Source organism: Dreissena polymorpha, chromosome 8, assembly GCF_020536995.1.
Source record: "Dreissena polymorpha isolate Duluth1 chromosome 8, UMN_Dpol_1.0, whole genome shotgun sequence".
Classification (NCBI taxonomy): Eukaryota; Metazoa; Mollusca; class Bivalvia; order Myida; family Dreissenidae; genus Dreissena; species Dreissena polymorpha.
The window spans coordinates 12,875,654-12,894,853 of record NC_068362.1 but is presented as its reverse complement, the minus strand read 5'-3'; the positions used below and the strand labels follow the sequence as shown (position 1 = coordinate 12,894,853).

At 35.8% G+C, this 19,200-nt stretch overlaps 2 protein-coding genes and 1 long non-coding RNA gene across 7 annotated transcripts in view; 2 read left to right on the top strand and 1 right to left on the bottom strand.

Moving 5' to 3' along the window:
- The window catches only part of LOC127841945 (uncharacterized), a 472,965-nt gene that overhangs the window by 150,865 nt on the left and 302,900 nt on the right, over positions 1-19,200 (bottom strand). The gene's annotated exons all lie outside the window — the stretch shown is intronic.
- The window catches only part of LOC127841954 (uncharacterized), a 265,443-nt gene that overhangs the window by 25,090 nt on the left and 221,153 nt on the right, over positions 1-19,200 (top strand). The window lies entirely within an intron of this gene.
- Positions 38-16,930, top strand: LOC127841959 (uncharacterized). The gene is made up of 7 exons (XR_008031442.1): positions 38-133; positions 2,885-2,946; positions 3,719-3,780; positions 5,817-5,878; positions 10,760-10,821; positions 14,416-14,477; positions 16,154-16,930. It is a non-coding gene; the product is annotated as an uncharacterized LOC127841959 (long non-coding RNA).

The window sequence follows — 19,200 nt, the reverse complement described above, 5'->3', positions numbered from 1 at the left end:
TGATAGTTATTGCATTCATTCGACATTAGACATGTATGTGATGTAAAGGTTCAACGGAAATACAGGTCACAATAGGCTAAATAAAGATAACGTGGACTAAAGAAACAATATGATCGCAACGTTACTTTATCAGGTAAGGTTGTCTCAGTTTATAAGTCTTAGTCAGATTCAGATGAAAACTATTTCATCCAGATAGATTTGAGTAGGAAGGGTGTGCTTGTTTAATTGTTTTATTTTGTATTCCGCCAATATCAACAGTATTTCAATAATATCGATCAGGTAGAGAATCATCATCATCATCATCATCGTTATTGTTGTTGTTGTCGTTGATGTCGTCGTTATCATCAACATCATCAGCAGCAGCATCAGCAGCAGCATCACAAGCATCATTAGCAGAAATATCTTCATCATTATTTTCATAATCATCGTCATCATCATCAGCAGCAGCAGCATGTTCATCACATTTTCATAATCAAGATCCATCTCAACTTCTCCTATTCCTCTTTCTCATCATCATCAATCGACAATAATATTTAATAAATCATCATCACTTTAACCATTATAATAATTATCAATATCATGCTTATTGTCGTCTGTATCATTTTTTGCATATTCACTACTTAATTTGAATTCAACATGACTTCAAATACTTTGTAAATAACAACTTGCTACATTCGCAATTTCTAAAAAATAAATATGTGTACCATGTACTTGTTGTATAATTCATGTTTTGTGTTTTGTTATAAAACCAGATGCATGGACTAAACTTTATATACGTTCGCTTCAAAATATGACAATCTTCAACGAGTAAGATAAACATATTGATAGCTATATGGTTCCATGTTGAACTTCAATCTTTATGACAACGAAATCATTTTTTATACATTTATGTACATCGTTCATCAGTATGTTTACACGAAAATATGTACAGGTAACTGTTCGCCAAATCAAAATTTAATAAGCGTTTTTGTACTCAATATGGATATCATTTAATGCTCTTAGTCTTCTTTTGAGAGGAACTTTAAAATAAAACAGTTTATAACATTTTACTTGTACAATAAATAAGTGTTAAATGTCACCTCACATGTTGATATAACATAAATAATTAAACAATACAAACTAAAGCTTCACTTTTGTAAAATACAATATGAAATTGTTAACATAAGGTTCGTTTGTAAATGCATGCATATGTTTATTTTGTGACTTTATTTATTAGTTTATTTTCAATATGCACATATTCACAACATGTGAATAGAATGAGCAAATACAGTTTATATAACATAATAACATAGTCACGTCACTTACAGGAAACAACAATAAATTACACCTAATAGGGTGTGTGAAAACCATAAAACATGCAGGATGAAATATCGGTTAAAGTTTGTTATTTATAGTAGCAAATTGGACCAAGTTTATGAATAATAAGATGTTTACTTGTAGGTTATCATAATTAATTTATTTTAACTCGGATTCCTGAGTGTTTGTTTTTATAGTATAATGTAACCTTTTTTCATCGATTTAACACTTTAGTGTATTTTAACCTTTGCTCTTAAGGTTACAATATACTAAATCATTTTGGTGTTCCCTTCATCATTTACCTAAGTGGGATCTTTTTGCCAAAATTTGGCACTTTCAGCAACCAGTTTTGTTTTTTATTTGGTACATGATTCTCTCATTCAGTGATGTAAGGGAAGTATTGACCTTATTCGCGTGTCTTTGCATACAAAGGTGACATGGATCGATGATATTTGTTGTGTTGAGAATTCTGCGTGAAGCTATGTGTCCAGAAGAAGTACTAGAAACCCCTTTCAGGAAGCCTACATTGATCTGAGCTCCTTTCTGGCCCTGCTAGTACATGGAACCTCATTGCTAAGCTTATAATGCTTGCCTAAATATATGTATCTTGTTCATTTTAACCTTTCCTTCCGGTCTAAAACCCCAACATGAGTATTTTTTCTTTCACTCGGTTATGAACCTCCATTTTCACCTGATTGCCACCATAAAAATAGTCAAAAGTACTTATTTCTTGCCCAAAATATAAAATTTTGTATTCTTTTGAACCTCTAAATGAGAGCTGGCAGTGCATATTGGCCATCTGCTGCAGTTTAAAGGCACCCATGACATTATGTGTTAAAATATATCATTGGCTGCTGGTAAATAAAGGGGCTCCGAGCGACAAGGCGCTTTCAAGATTTCACACTTTTATTGTTGCGCAACAAAAAGTTATTGGAAGCTTATTGATTTCTACACTTCAAAGTATCTTTGATCTTTCATTTTTACTAATTTGTTTATTGTTTTGGATGAAATTGGATTTTTTTTTGCTTTGAAATTGACATTTTTGGGGTTATTTAAAAAAAAAAAACACTAAAAAGACATTATCAAAATTGCTTAGAGTGAAAATATCTAACAAATTCATTCTTTTCCCACCCCGCATAAGCCCCAGTTGCCTATCCATTTGGTTTGTTTTGGTATTTTGTTGCAGATATTGAACACAACAGCTTTAAATCTTAAAGGGACATTTAAGCTCCAACAGGCCTAAAATCGCCTTCTTCGGACGGAAAACACCAGCGTGTGAAAATATGATATAAAATGGCCAAATGGACAGATAATCCAGCCAAACTTAATATATTGGTGCAATATGAATAGGAAGATAATAATATGCAAGAAAAACACATTTTAATCAGAAAATATTTCTCCTTTAGGTTACAATATACTAAATCATTTTGGTGTTCAATGCTATACCCTCTAAAAAATGGAACGTCATTTATTTGAAGACACAATTCTCTGTATGTGCACTTGCCATGACTTTATTTTTGAATATTTCTGTGTGCATGTGGTAGGGAAAACATTGTTGTATACTACAAATTCAGTGTTTTGCTTATAGGTTGGAGACTACATGAGATTTTGACAGATGGCGGGAAACCCTCATCAACTGGAGATCAGCCGGTAAAAAGGTGGCCTTAAAACAGTGACCGTTGATTCGCGTCGAGTTCTTTCTTACATACTGCATGACCTATCTTTTTTATTGTTTAAATCCATTCGGCTTTGCATGCTCTTTAAGAAAAGGTATGGGTATGGGGGTGTCTACGCGCAAAAGTTTGACTTTATTTTTCATTGAAGTTGTTGATTTTACATTGAATTTGTTAAGGAAATCTTTTGGTATATTGTAACCTAAACTAACTTTAGGTAAAAATGAAATATCATCTGCAAGTGCAAAATATGACTGGTAAAGCTGATTTTTGGTCATTTCTTAGCAAAAGAGAAGATTATAAGTGCATTAAATGCATGAATTCAGATGATTTGACCCAAAATAGTTGTTTTTCAAGTTGACCCTCCACCCTTATATAGCCGAATAAGGGCTAAATTGCTTTCCAACTTAAGTTCAAAGGCATATTGGTTGACTGTGTAGCATTAATGTACTACATGATGTCAGAATTCAACGCCTGGGTCTCCGTGATCCAGTAACGCAACAATAGCTTGTGCGTAAAGCATTAACATTCAAACAGAGCCCCATTTCACCGATATGGAATGGCGGACATTTTTACAGATTGGACAGTGCAGCAGATGCTTAGCTGAGCCAGCCTTCATATTTAGTACAATCATGAATATAACAAGCTTTATCACTACATATTATTCTTATAAATACACTTAAAATACATAAATGCATGTGTTTTTTTCATTTTATATCTATTTCAATTGGGTATTTTGACTTTTTCAGGTAGAGGAATGTCTGCGACTAAGCCGAGGACCACTGCATAAGGGTTATTGATGGCAAAACAGGTAATAATACTAAATTATTATCATGTACACAAGCAAATAAGCATATTAATGATGCTTAAGGTGTGAAATACTGCCATAATCAGGTTTGTGGTCACTCAAACCCTTGCCGTTGTGCAATTCCCCGTTCAGTTTAAATCTATAGTTCCGCATCCCGACACGTAAAGCTCGTGCTTTGCTGGCAGCGGAAGTTGGCACTTAACAGGTTTATCCTTGTTCCTGAGCATGTATGCAGTACAGCTGAGTTAATTTGCTACTTGTAACCCTACAATTAGCTTGTGTTTGGTATTGTTTTCTCACAATAGCGCTTAATGTTAATGTTCTGGGTTGAAAGGATGTCGCGTCGGACTTAAACATAGGATTGTTGCAGCAAGTGTCCCCTTCATCATTTACCTAAGTGGGATCTTTTTGCCAAAATTTGGCACTTTCAGCAACCAGTTTTGTTTTTTATTTGGTACATGATTCTCTCATTCAGTGATGTAAGGGAAGTATTGACCTTATTCGCGTGTCTTTGCATACAAAGGTGACATGGATCGATGATATTTGTTGTGTTGAGAATTCTGCGTGAAGCTGTGTGTCCAGAAGAAGTACTAGAAACCCCTTTCAGGAAGCCTACATTGATCTGAGCTCCTTTCTGGCCCTGCTAGTGCATGGAACCTCATTGCTAAGCTTATAATGCTTGCCTAAATATATGTATCTTGTTCATTTTAACCTTTCCTTCCGGTCTAAACCCCCAACATGAGCATTTTTTCTTTCGCTTGGTTATGAACCTCCATTTTCACCTGATTGCCACCATAAAAATAGTCAAAAGTACTTATTTCTTGCCCAAAATATAAAATTTTGTATTCTCTTGAACCTCTAAATGAGAGCTGGCAGTGCATATTGGCCATCTGCTGCAGTTTAAAGGCACCCATGACATTATGTGTTAAAATATATCATTGGCTGCTGGTAAATAAAGGGGCTCCGAGCGACAAGGCGCTTTCAAGATTTCACACTTTTATTGTTGCGCAACAAAAAGTTATTGGAAGCTTATTGATTTCTACACTTCAAAGTATCTTTGATCTTTCATTTTTACTAATTTGTTTATTGTTTTGGATGAAATTGGATTTTTTTTTGCTTTGAAATTGACATTTTTGGGGTTATTTAAAAAAAAAAACACTAAAAAGACATTATCAAAATTGCTTAGAGTGAAAATATCTAACAAATTCATTCTTTTCCCACCCCGCATAAGCCCCAGGTGCCTATCCATTTGGTTTGTTTTGGTATTTTGTTGCAGATATTGAACACAACAGCTTTAAATCTTAAAAGGACATTTAAGCTCCAACAGGCCTAAAATCACCTTCTTCGGACGGAAAACACCAGCGTGTGAAAATATGATATAAAATGGCCAAATGGACAGATAATTCAGCCAAACTTAATATATTGGTGCAATATGAATAGGAAGATAATAATATGCAAGAAAAACACATTTTAATCAGAAAATATTTCTCCTTTAAACTAACTTTAGGTAAAAATGAAATATCATCTGCAAGTGCAAAATATGACTGGTAAAGCTGATTTTTGGTCATTTCTTAGCAAAAGAGAAGATTATAAGTGCATTAAATGCATGAATTCAGATGATTTGACCCAAAATAGTTGTTTTTCAAGTTGACCCTCCACCCTTATATAGCCAAATAAGGGCTAAATTGCTTTCCAACTTAAGTTCAAAGGCATATTGGTTGACCGTGTAGCATTAATGTACTACATGATGTCAGAATTCAACGCCTGGGTCTCCGTGATCCAGTAACGCAACAATAGCTTGTGCGTAAAGCATTAACATTCAAACAGAGCCCCATTTCACCGATATGGAATGGCGGACATTTTTACAGATTGGACAGTGCAGCAGATGCTTAGCTGAGCCAGCCTTCATATTTAGTACAATCATGAATATAACAAGCTTTATCACTACATATTATTCTTATAAATACACTTAAAATACATAAATGCATGTGTTTTTTTCATTTTATATCTATTTCAATTGGGTATTTTGACTTTTTCAGGTAGAGGAATGTCTGCGACTAAGCCGAGGGCCACTGCATAAGGGTTATTGATGGCAAAACAGGTAATAATACTAAATTATTATCATGTACACAAGCAAATAAGCATATTAATGATGCTTAAGGTGTGAAATACTGCCATAATCAGGTTTGTGGTCACTCAAACCCTTGCCGTTGTGCAATTCCCCGTTCAGTTTGAATCTATAGTTCCGCATCCCGACACGTAAAGCTCGTGCTTTGCTGGCAGCGGAAGTTGGCACTTAACAGGTTTATCCTTGTTCCTGAGCATGTATGCAGTACAGCTGAGTTAATTTGCTACTTGTAACCCTACAATTAGCTTGTGTTTGGTATTGTTTTCTCACAATAGCGCTTACTGTTAATGTTCTGGCTTGAAAGGATGTCGCGTCGGACTTAAACATAGGATTGTTGCAGCAAGTGTCCCCTTCATCATTTACCTAAGTGGGATCTTTTTGCCAAAATTTGGCACTTTCAGCAACCAGTTTTGTTTTTTATTTGGTACATGATTCTCTCATTCAGTGATGTAAGGGAAGTATTGACCTTATTCGCGTGTCTTTGCATACAAAGGTGACATGGATCGATGATATTTGTTGTGTTGAGAATTCTGCGTGAAGCTGTGTGTCCAGAAGAAGTACTAGAAACCCCTTTCAGGAAGCCTACATTGATCTGAGCTCCTTTCTGGCCCTGCTAGTACATGGAACCTCATTGCTAAGCTTATAATGCTTGCCTAAATATATGTATCTTGTTCATTTAAACCTTTCCTTCCGGTCTAAACCCCCAACATGAGCATTTTTTCTTTCGCTCGGTTATGAACCTCCATTTTCACCTGATTGCCACCATAAAAATAGTCAAAAGTACTTATTTCTTGCCCAAAATATAAAATTTTGTATTCTCTTGAACCTCTAAATGAGAGCTGGCAGTGCATATTGGCCATCTGCTGCAGTTTAAAGGCACCCATGACATTATGTGTTAAAATATATCATTGGCTGCTGGTAAATAAAGGGGCTCCGAGCGACAAGGCGCTTTCAAGATTTCACACTTTTATTGTTGCGCAACAAAAAGTTATTGGAAGCTTATTGATTTCTACACTTCAAAGTATCTTTGATCTTTCATTTTTACTAATTTGTTTATTGTTTTGGATGAAATTGGATTTTTTTTTGCTTTGAAATTGACATTTTTGGGGTTATTTAAAAAAAAAAAACACTAAAAAGACATTATCAAAATTGCTTAGAGTGAAAATATCTAACAAATTCATTCTTTTCCCACCCCGCATAAGCCCCAGGTGCCTATCCAGGGTTCGCCAAAACCGTCGGTCCGCCGGTCCTGACGGGCAAATTTTTCTCAGGACCGACAAGTGATTTAAGATAATCGGTCCGACTGACCGATACAATCGGATGAAAAATGGTTTCAAAAAGATCACTCAAAGTGTATAATGTGTTATTGGATTAATAGAAGGTAAATGCGTTTTGTTCAACTTCTTTCAAAATCCTTTTTTGTTACCTTCATTTTGATGTTTTGATGTTTAAAGTTGGATTATAATTGACAATCACATGCAAGTTCAAAATCAACGGTCTTTGTTTAAAAAGCAACCGGGTGCGTCCGCCATTTTGTTTGTTCCATTTAATTTCTCCACAACAAAAAACGCATGAAAACTTGTTTCAACAGGCATTTTTGAGCATTTCTGTTAAATAGTTTCATTATTATATAGTTCTGGGAAGGATATATTTTAATTGACATACCAACAATTTCTGAAATCAAACGAAGTTTTTCCACCCAATGTACTATATTTCGGATAATTTAAAATTCGGACATTTGTTAATTTGTTGTTGATAGATTGTAGCATTATGTTTTGTGTTCAGACAACAAGAATGGATGGTGGTAATTATCATGGGCCTTTCTATCAAGTAATAGGTGTGAAAGACATTAATTTAATTGAACCTGGAAATCAACCACCTCAGCTAAGAGAAAATATTTTAACAATAGGTGTTGTTTTAGAACTTTGGAAATTAGCTAATAAACACAAATTGAAGTCATCCAAAGTAGTGTGAATGGGTGTGTGCAATTAAGTCAAACTTGATTGGATGTCACCCTAACTTTTCAAGAACACGGATTTGTAGAGCTGTGGAGGCTAAAAACAGTTTGACATGCCTTTGGTTAATATGTGGTTTTTTATAAATATAATAATTGTTTCATTATATCGACTTTGGACACGTTTTTATTGTATTTTAATTTGATCAAAACCAATTAACACCTAAAACGTACTCTCTTTTGTTGTGTTTTGCTGTTATAGTTTAATCGGACAGTGGGACTGACAGAAACTGATTCGGACTGACAAAATTTCAAGTCTGTCAGTCCAAATGACTGACAGATTTTTCAAGTTTTGGCGAACACTGCTATCCATTTGGTTTGTTTTGGTATTTTGTTGCAGATATTGAACACAACAGCTTTAAATCTTAAAGGGACATTTAAGCTCCAACAGGCCTAAAATCGCCTTCTTCGGACGGAAAACACCAGCGTGTGAAAATATGATATAAAATGGCCAAATGGACAGATAATCCAGCCAAACTTAATATATTGGTGCAATATGAATAGGAAGATAATAATATGCAAGAAAAACACATTTTAATCAGAAAATATTTCTCCTTTAAACTAACTTTAGGTAAAAATGAAATATCATCTGCAAGTGCAAAATATGACTGGTAAAGCTGATTTTTGGTCATTTCTTAGCAAAAGAGAAGATTATAAGTGCATTAAATGCATGAATTCAGATGATTTGACCCAAAATAGTTGTTTTTCAAGTTGACCCTCCACCCTTATATAGCCAAATAAGGGCTAAATTGCTTTCCAACTTAAGTTCAAAGGCATATTGGTTGACCGTGTAGCATTAATGTTCTACATGATGTCAGAATTCAACGCCTGGGTCTCCGTGATCCAGTAACGCAACAATAGCTTGTGCGTAAAGCATTAACATTCAAACAGAGCCCCATTTCACCGATATGGAATGGCGGACATTTTTACAGATTGGACAGTGCAGCAGATGCTTAGCTGAGCCAGCCTTCATATTTAGTACAATCATGAATATAACAAGCTTTATCACTACATATTATTCTTATAAATACACTTAAAATACATAAATGCATGTGTTTTTTTCATTTTATATCTATTTCAATTGGGTATTTTGACTTGTTCAGGTAGAGGAATGTCTGCGACTAAGCAGAGGGCCACTGCATAAGGGTTATTGATGGCAAAACAGGTAATAATACTAAATTATTATCATGTACACAAGCAAATAAGCATATTAATGATGCTTAAGGTGTGAAATACTGCCATAATCAGGTTTGTGGTCACTCAAACCCTTACCATTGTGCAATTCCCCGTTCAGTTTGAATCTATAGTTCCGCATCCCGACACGTAAAGCTCGTGCTTTGCTGGCAGCGGAAGTTGGCACTTAACAGGTTTATCCTTGTTCCTGAGCATGTATGCAGTACAGCTGAGTTAAATTTGCTACTTGTAACCCTACAATTAGCTTGTGTTTGGTATTGTTTTCTCACAATAGCGCTTACTGTTAATGTTCTGGCTTGAAAGGATGTCGCGTCGGACTTAAACATAGGATTGTTGCAGCAAGTGTCCCCTTCATCATTTACCTAAGTGGGATCTTTTTGCCAAAATTTGGCACTTTCAGCAACCATTTTTGTTTTTATTATGGTACATGATTCTCTCATTCAGTGATGTAAGGGAAGTATTGACCTTATTCGCGTGTCTTTGCATACAAATGGTGACATGGATCGATGATATTTGTTGTGTTGAGAATTCTGCGTGAAGCTGTGTGTCCAGAAGAAGTACTAGAAACCCCTTTCAGGAAGCCTACATTGATCTGAGCTCCTTTCTGGCCCTGCTAGTACATGGAACCTCATTGCTAAGCTTATAATGCTTGCCTAAATATATGTATCTTGTTCATTTTAACCTTTCCTTCCGGTCTAAACCCCCAACATGAGCATTTTTTCTTTCGCTCGGTTATGAACCTCCATTTTCACCTGATTGCCACCATAAAAATAGTCAAAAGTACTTATTTCTTGCCCAAAATATAAAATTTTGTATTCTCTTGAACCTCTAAATGAGAGCTGGCAGTGCATATTGGCCATCTGCTGCAGTTTAAAGGCACCCATGACATTATGTGTTAAAATATATCATTGGCTGCTGGTAAATAAAGGGGCTCCGAGCGACAAGGCGCTTTCAAGATTTCACACTTTTATTGTTGCGCAACAAAAAGTTATTGGAAGCTTATTGATTTCTACACTTCAAAGTATCTTTGATCTTTCATTTTTACTAATTTGTTTATTGTTTTGGATGAAATTGGATTTTTTTTTGCTTTGAAATTGACATTTTTGGGGTTATTAAAAAAAAAAAACACTAAAAAGACATTATCAAAATTGCTTAGAGTGAAAATATCTAACAAATTCATTTTTTTCCCACCCGCATAAGCCCCAGGTGCCTATCCATTTGGTTTGTTTGGTATTTTGTTGCAGATATTGAACACAACAGCTTTAAATCTTAAAGGGACATTTAAGCTCCAACAGGCCTAAAATCGCCTTTTTCGGACGGAAAACACCAGCGTGTGAAAATATGATATAAAATGGCCAAATGGACAGATAATCCAGCCAAACTTAATATATTGGTGCAATATGAATAGGAAGATAATAATATGCAAGAAAAACACATTTTAATCAGAAAATATTTCTCCTTTAGGTTACAATATACTAAATCATTTTGGTGTTCAATGCTATACCCTCTAAAAAATGGAACGTCATTTATTTGAAGACACAATTCTCTGTATGTGCACTTGCCATGACTTTATTTTTGAATATTTCTGTGTGCATGTGGTAGGGAAAACATTGTTGTATACTACAAATTCAGTGTTTTGCTTATAGGTTGGAGACTACATGAGATTTTGACAGATGGCGGGAAACCCTCATCAACTGGAGATCAGCCGGTAAAAAGGTGGCCTTAAAACAGTGACCGTTGATTCGCGTCGAGTTCTTTCTTACATACTGCATGACCTATCTTTTTTATTGTTAAAATCCATTCGGCTTGGCATGCTCTTTAAGAAAAGGTATGGGTATGGGGGTGTCTACGCGCAAAAGTTTGACTTTATTTTTCATTGAAGTTGTTGATTTTACATTGAATTTGTTAAGGAAATCTTTTGGTATATTGTAACCTAAACTAACTTTAGGTAAAAATGAAATATCATCTGCAAGTGCAAAATATGACTGGTAAAGCTGATTTTTAACCAGGTTTTTAACCAGGTTTTCCGAAGGAAAAAACTGGTTATTAGATTGGCGAATGCGGGCGGGCTGGCTGGCGGGCTGGCTGGCTGGCTGGCTGGCTGCGGGCTGGCGGAATAAGCTTGTCCGGGCCATAACTATGTCGTTCATTGTCAGATTTAAAAATCATTTGGCACATTTGTTCACCATCATTGGACGGTGTGTCGGGCGAAATAATTACGTCGATATCTCCAAGGTCAAGGTCACACTTTGAGTTCAAAGGTCAAAAATGGCCATAAATGAGCTTGTCCGAGCCATAACTATGTCGTTCATCGTCAGATTTTAAAATCATTTGGCACATTTGTTCACCATCATTGGACGGTGTGTCGCGCGAAATAATTACGTCGATATCTCCAAGGTCAAGGTCACACTTTGAGTTCAAAGGTCAAAAATGGCCATAAATGAGCTTGTCCTGGCCATAACTATGTCATTCATTGTGAGATTTTAAAATCATTTGGCACATTTGTTCACCATCATGGGACGGTGTGTCCCACGAAAGAATCACGTCAATATCTCCAATGTCAAGGTCGCCACAACTAAAAATAGATTTAAAAAAAAAAAAAAACTTACAAAGGGGGTTAATTTTTTTTGGTCATTTCAAAAGTTCAGTTTGAGTTTTCTCCCTTTATCAGATTTTTTTTTCACAATGAAAACCTGGTTTTGTGACAATTTTGTCCCTTGTTGGTCATTTCTTAGCAAAAGAGAAGATTATAAGTGCATTAAATGCATGAATTCAGATGATTTGACCCAAAATAGTTGTTTTTCAAGTTGACCCTCCACCCTTATATAGCCGAATAAGGGCTAAATTGCTTTCCAACTTAAGTTCAAAGGCATATTGGTTGACCGTGTAGCATTAATGTACTACATGATGTCAGAATTCAACGCCTGGGTCTCCGTGATCCAGTAACGCAACAATAGCTTGTGCGTAAAGCATTAACATTCAAACAGAGCCCCATTTCACCGATATGGAATGGCGGACATTTTTACAGATTGGACAGTGCAGCAGATGCTTAGCTGAGCCAGCCTTCATATTTAGTACAATAATGAATATAACAAGCTTTATCACTACATATTATTCTTATAAATACACTTAAAATACATAAATGCATGTGTTTTTTTCATTTTATATCTATTTCAATTGGGTATTTTGACTTTTTCAGGTAGAGGAATGTCTGCGACTAAGCCGAGGGCCACTGCATAAGGGTTATTGATGGCAAAACAGGTAATAATACTAAATTATTATCATGTACACAAGCAAATAAGCATATTAATGATGCTTAAGGTGTGAAATACTGCCATAATCAGGTTTGTGGTCACTCAAACCCTTGCCGTTGTGCAATTCCCCGTTCAGTTTGAATCTATAGTTCCGCATCCCGACACGTAAAGCTCGTGCTTTGCTGGCAGCGGAAGTTGGCACTTAACAGGTTTATCCTTGTTCCTGAGCATGTATGCAGTACAGCTGAGTTAATTTGCTACTTGTAACCCTACAATTAGCTTGTGTTTGGTATTGTTTTCTCACAATAGCGCTTACTGTTAATGTTCTGGCTTGAAAGGATGTCGCGTCGGACTTAAACATAGGATTGTTGCAGCAAGTGTCCCCTTCATCATTTACCTAAGTGGGATCTTTTTGCCAAAATTTGGCACTTTCAGCAACCAGTTTTGTTTTTTATTTGGTACATGATTCTCTCATTCAGTGATGTAAGGGAAGTATTGACCTTATTCGCGTGTCTTTGCATACAAAGGTGACATGGATCGATGATATTTGTTGTGTTGAGAATTCTGCGTGAAGCTGTGTGTCCAGAAGAAGTACTAGAAACCCCTTTCAGGAAGCCTACATTGATCTGAGCTCCTTTCTGGCCCTGCTAGTACATGGAACCTCATTGCTAAGCTTATAATGCTTGCCTAAATATATGTATCTTGTTCATTTTAACCTTTCCTTCCGGTCTAAACCCCCAACATGAGCATTTTTTCTTTCGCTCGGTTATGAACCTCCATTTTCACCTGATTGCCACCATAAAAATAGTCAAAAAGTACTTATTTCTTGCCCAAAATATAAAATTTTGTATTCTCTTGAACCTCTAAATGAGAGCTGGCAGTGCATATTGGCCATCTGCTGCAGTTTAAAGGCACCCATGACATTATGTGTTAAAATATATCATTGGCTGCTGGTAAATAAAGGGGCTCCGAGCGACAAGGCGCTTTCAAGATTTCACACTTTTATTGTTGCGCAACAAAAAGTTATTGGAAGCTTATTGATTTCTACACTTCAAAGTATCTTTGATCTTTCATTTTTACTAATTTGTTTATTGTTTTGGATGAAATTGGATTTTTTTTTGCTTTGAAATTGACATTTTTGGGGTTATTTAAAAAAAAAAAACACTAAAAAGACATTATCAAAATTGCTTAGAGTGAAAATATCTAACAAATTCATTCTTTTCCCACCCCGCATAAGCCCCAGGTGCCTATCCATTTGGTTTGTTTTGGTATTTTGTTGCAGATATTGAACACAACAGCTTTAAATCTTAAAGGGACATTTAAGCTCCAACAGGCCTAAAATCGCCTTCTTCGGACGGAAAACACCAGCGTGTGAAAATATGATATAAAATGGCCAAATGGACAGATAATCCAGCCAAACTTAATATATTGGTGCAATATGAATAGGAAGATAATAATATGCAAGAAAAACACATTTTAATCAGAAAATATTTCTCCTTTATAAACTAACTTTAGGTAAAAATGAAATATCATCTGCAAGTGCAAAATATGACTGGTAAAGCTGATTTTTGGTCATTTCTTAGCAAAAGAGAAGATTATAAGTGCATTAAATGCATGAATTCAGATGATTTGACCCAAAATAGTTGTTTTTCAAGTTGACCCTCCACCCTTATATAGCCGAATAAGGGCTAAATTGCTTTCCAACTTAAGTTCAAAGGCATATTGGTTGACCGTGTAGCATTAATGTACTACATGATGTCAGAATTCAACGCCTGGGTCTCCGTGATCCAGTAACGCAACAATAGCTTGTGCGTAAAGCATTAACATTCAAACAGAGCCCCATTTCACCGATATGGAATGGCGGACATTTTTACAGATTGGACAGTGCAGCAGATGCTTAGCTGAGCCAGCCTTCATATTTAGTACAATCATGAATATAACAAGCTTTATCACTACATATTATTCTTATAAATACACTTAAAATACATAAATGCATGTGTTTTTTTTCATTTTATATCTATTTCAATTGGGTATTTTGACTTTTTCAGGTAGAGGAATGTCTGCGACTAAGCCGAGGGCCACTGCATAAGGGTTATTGATGGCAAAACAGGTAATAATACTAAATTATTATCATGTACACAAGCAAATAAGCATATTAATGATGCTTAAGGTGTGAAATACTGCCATAATCAGGTTTGTGGTCACTCAAACCCTTGCCGTTGTGCAATTCCCCGTTCAGTTTGAATCTATAGTTCCGCATCCCGACACGTAAAGCTCGTGCTTTGCTGGCAGCGGAAGTTGGCACTTAACAGGTTTATCCTTGTTCCTGAGCATGTATGCAGTACAGCTGAGTTAATTTGCTACTTGTAACCCTACAATTAGCTTGTGTTTGGTATTGTTTTCTCACAATAGCGCTTACTGTTAATGTTCTGGCTTGAAAGGATGTCGCGTCGGACTTAAACATAGGATTGTTGCAGCAAGTGTCCCCTTCATCATTTACCTAAGTGGGATCTTTTTGCCAAAATTTGGCACTTTCAGCAACCAGTTTTGTTTTTTATTTGGTACATGATTCTCTCATTCAGTGATGTAAGGGAAGTATTGACCTTATTCGCGTGTCTTTGCATACAAAGGTGACATGGATCGATGATATTTGTTGTGTTGAGAATTCTGCGTGAAGCTGTGTGTCCAGAAGAAGTACTAGAAACCCCTTTCAGGAAGCCTACATTGATCTGAGCTCCTTTCTGGCCCTGCTAGTACATGGAACCTCATTGCTAAGCTTATAATGCTTGCCTAAATATATGTATCTTGTTCATTTTAACCTTTCCTTCCGGTCTAAACCCCCAACATGAGCATTTTTTCTTTCGCTCGGTTATGAACCTCCATTTTCACCTGATTGCCACCATAAAAATAGTCAAAAGTACTTATTTCTTGCCCAAAATATAAAATTTTGTATTCTCTTGAACCTCTAAATGAGAGCTGGCAGTGCATATTGGCCATCTGCTGCAGTTTAAAGGCACCCATGACATTATGTGTTAAAATATATCATTGGCTGCTGGTAAATAAAGGGGCTCCGAGCGACAAGGCGCTTTCAAGATTTCACACTTTTATTGTTGCGCAACAAAAAGTTATTGGAAGCTTATTGATTTCTACACTTCAAAGTATCTTTGATCTTTCATTTTTACTAATTTGTTTATTGTTTTGGATGAAATTGGATTTTTTTTTGCTTTGAAATTGACATTTTTGGGGTTATTTAAAAAAAAAAAACACTAAAAAGACATTATCAAAATTGCTTAGAGTGAAAATATCTAACAAATTCATTCTTTTCCCACCCCGCATAAGCCCCAGGTGCCTATCCATTTGGTTTGTTTTGGTATTTTGTTGCAGATATTGAACACAACAGCTTTAAATCTTAAAGGGACATTTAAGCTCCAACAGGCCTAAAATCGCCTTCTTCGGACGGAAAACACCAGCGTGTGAAAATATGATATAAAATGGCCAAATGGACAGATAATCCAGCCAAACTTAATATATTGGTGCAATATGAATAGGAAGATAATAATATGCAAGAAAAACACATTTTAATCAGAAAATATTTCTCCTTTAGGTTACAATATACTAAATCATTTTGGTGTTCAATGCTATACCCTCTAAAAAATGGAACGTCATTTATTTGAAGACACAATTCTCTGTATGTGCACTTGCCATGACTTTATTTTTGAATATTTCTGTGTGCATGTGGTAGGGAAAACATTGTTGTATACTACAAATTCAGTGTTTTGCTTATAGGTTGGAGACTACATGAGATTTTGACAGATGGCGGGAAACCCTCATCAACTGGAGATCAGCCGGTAAAAAGGTGGCCTTAAAACAGTGACCGTTGATTCGCGTCGAGTTCTTTCTTACATACTGCATGACCTATCTTTTTTATTGTTTAAATCCATTCGGCTTGGCATGCTCTTTAAGAAAAGGTATGGGTATGGGGGTGTCTACGCGCAAAAGTTTGACTTTATTTTTCATTGAAGTTGTTGATTTTACATTGAATTTGTTAAGGAAATCTTTTGGTATATTGTAACCTAAACTAACTTTAGGTAAAAATGAAATATCATCTGCAAGTGCAAAATATGACTGGTAAAGCTGATTTTTGGTCATTTCTTAGCAAAAGAGAAGATTATAAGTGCATTAAATGCATGAATTCAGATGATTTGACCCAAAATAGTTGTTTTTCAAGTTGACCCTCCACCCTTATATAGCCGAATAAGGGCTAAATTGCTTTCCAACTTAAGTTCAAAGGCATATTGGTTGACCGTGTAGCATTAATGTACTACATGATGTCAGAATTCAACGCCTGGGTCTCCGTGATCCAGTAACGCAACAATAGCTTGTGCGTAAAGCATTAACATTCAAACAGAGCCCCATTTCACCGATATGGAATGGCGGACATTTTTACAGATTGGACAGTGCAGCAGATGCTTAGCTGAGCCAGCCTTCATATTTAGTACAATCATGAATATAACAAGCTTTATCACTACATATTATTCTTATAAATACACTTAAAATACATAAATGCATGTGTTTTTTTTCATTTTATATCTATTTCAATTGGGTATTTTGACTTTTTCAGGTAGAGGAATGTCTGCGACTAAGCCGAGGGCCACTGCATAAGGGTTATTGATGGCAAAACAGGTAATAATACTAAATTATTATCATGTACACAAGCAAATAAGCATATTAATGATGCTTAAGGTGTGAAATACTGCCATAATCAGGTTTGTGGTCACTCAAACCCTTGCCGTTGTGCAATTCCCCGTTCAGTTTGAATCTATAGTTCCGCATCCCGACACGTAAAGCTCGTGCTTTGCTGGCAGCGGAAGTTGGCACTTAACAGGTTTATCCTTGTTCCTGAGCATGTATGCAGTACAGCTGAGTTAATTTGCTACTTGTAACCCTACAATTAGCTTGTGTTTGGTATTGTTTTCTCACAATAGCGCTTACTGTTAATGTTCTGGCTTGAAAGGATGTCGCGTCGGACTTAAACATAGGATTGTTGCAGCAAGTGTCCCCTTCATCATTTACCTAAGTGGGATCTTTTTGCCAAAATTTGGCACTTTCAGCAACCAGTTTTGTTTTTTATTTGGTACATGATTCTCTCATTCAGTGATGTAAGGGAAGTATTGACCTTATTCGCGTGTCTTTGCATACAAAGGTGACATGGATCGATGATATTTGTTGTGTTGAGAATTCTGCGTGAAGCTGTGTGTCCAGAAGAAGTACTAGAAACCCCTTTCAGGAAGCCTACATTGATCTGAGCTCCTTTCTGGCCCTGCTAGTACATGGAACCTCATTGCTAAGCTTATAATGCTTGCCTAAATATATGTATCTTGTTCATTTTAACCTTTCCTTCCGGTCTAAACCCCCAACATGAGCATTTTTTCTTTCGCTCGGTTATGAACCTCCATTTTCACCTGATTGCCACCATAAAAATAGTCAAAAGTACTTATTTCTTGCCCAAAATATAAAATTTTGTATTCTCTTGAACCTCTAAATGAGAGCTGGCAGTGCATATTGGCCATCTGCTGCAGTTTAAAGGCACCCATGACATTATGTGTTAAAATATATCATTGGCTGCTGGTAAATAAAGGGGCTCCGAGCGACAAGGCGCTTTCAAGATTTCACACTTTTATTGTTGCGCAACAAAAAGTTATTGGAAGCTTATTGATTTCTACACTTCAAAGTATCTTTGATCTTTCATTTTTACTAATTTGTTTATTGTTTTGGATGAAATTGGATTTTTTTTTGCTTTGAAATTGACATTTTTGGGGTTATTTAAAAAAAAAAAACACTAAAAAGACATTATCAAAATTGCTTAGAGTGAAAATATCTAACAAATTCATTCTTTTCCCACCCCGCATAAGCCCCAGGTGCCTATCCATTTGGTTTGTTTTGGTATTTTGTTGCAGATATTGAACACAACAGCTTTAAATCTTAAAGGGACATTTAAGCTCCAACAGGCCTAAAATCGCCTTCTTCGGACGGAAAACACCAGCGTGTGAAAATATGATATAAAATGGCCAAATGGACAGATAATCCAGCCAAACTTAATATATTGGTGCAATATGAATAGGAAGATAATAATATGCAAGAAAAACACATTTTAATCAGAAAATATTTCTCCTTTAAACTAACTTTAGGTAAAAATGAAATATCATCTGCAAGTGCAAAATATGACTGGTAAAGCTGATTTTTGGTCATTTCTTAGCAAAAGAGAAGATTATAAGTGCATTAAATGCATGAATTCAGATGATTTGACCCAAAATAGTTGTTTTTCAAGTTGACCCTCCACCCTTATATAGCCGAATAAGGGCTAAATTGCTTTCCAACTTAAGTTCAAAGGCATATTGGTTGACCGTGTAGCATTAATGTACTACATGATGTCAGAATTCAACGCCTGGGTCTCCGTGATCCAGTAACGCAACAATAGCTTGTGCGTAAAGCATTAACATTCAAACAGAGCCCCATTTCACCGATATGGAATGGCGGACATTTTTACAGATTGGACAGTGCAGCAGATGCTTAGCTGAGCCAGCCTTCATATTTAGTACAATCATGAATATAACAAGCTTTATCACTACATATTATTCTTATAAATACACTTAAAATACATAAATGCATGTGTTTTTTTCATTTTATATCTATTTCAATTGGGTATTTTGACTTTTTCAGGTAGAGGAATGTCTGCGACTAAGCCGAGGGCCACTGCATAAGGGTTATTGATGGCAAAACAGGTAATAATACTAAATTATTATCATGTACACAAGCAAATAAGCATATTAATG